Raw genomic sequence first — 501 nt, forward strand, 5'->3', positions numbered from 1 at the left:
AAAAACATAAAATTGAAGATAAACACAAATTTTATGATAATAAACCAAAAAATTTTAAGATAAACACACAAAATTTTGAATAAAAATATAGAAAATAAATAAAAAAATCATAATTAACACAAACATTTTATGACGAAAAACACATAAATAATTTATGTGTTATTCAACTAAAAGTTTTGTGTTTTAACTAAAATTTCTGTATTTTGACTATTTTCAACTAAAATTTCTATATTTACTTCTGTATTATGTTTTTATACCATTTAACCTAAAATCTTATTTGTTTGAATGAAATTCTCTAGGTTTTTGAAAAAAATATATGAAAACAAAAAATATTTTGTATCAATAACAAAATATAGAAAAGAGAAGAAGAGGATGATTAAGCGGAAGAAGCAACAAAAAAAAAAAGTAGTAGCAGCTAACAAAAAATTTAATTATTTTATTGGTTTTTATAGCTTTATCAAATTTTTAATTAGGTTTATATACTTTTTTTTTAATTGGATC

Source organism: Arachis ipaensis, chromosome B05 (assembly GCF_000816755.2).
Source record: "Arachis ipaensis cultivar K30076 chromosome B05, Araip1.1, whole genome shotgun sequence".
NCBI lineage: Eukaryota > Viridiplantae > Streptophyta > Magnoliopsida > Fabales > Fabaceae > Arachis > Arachis ipaensis.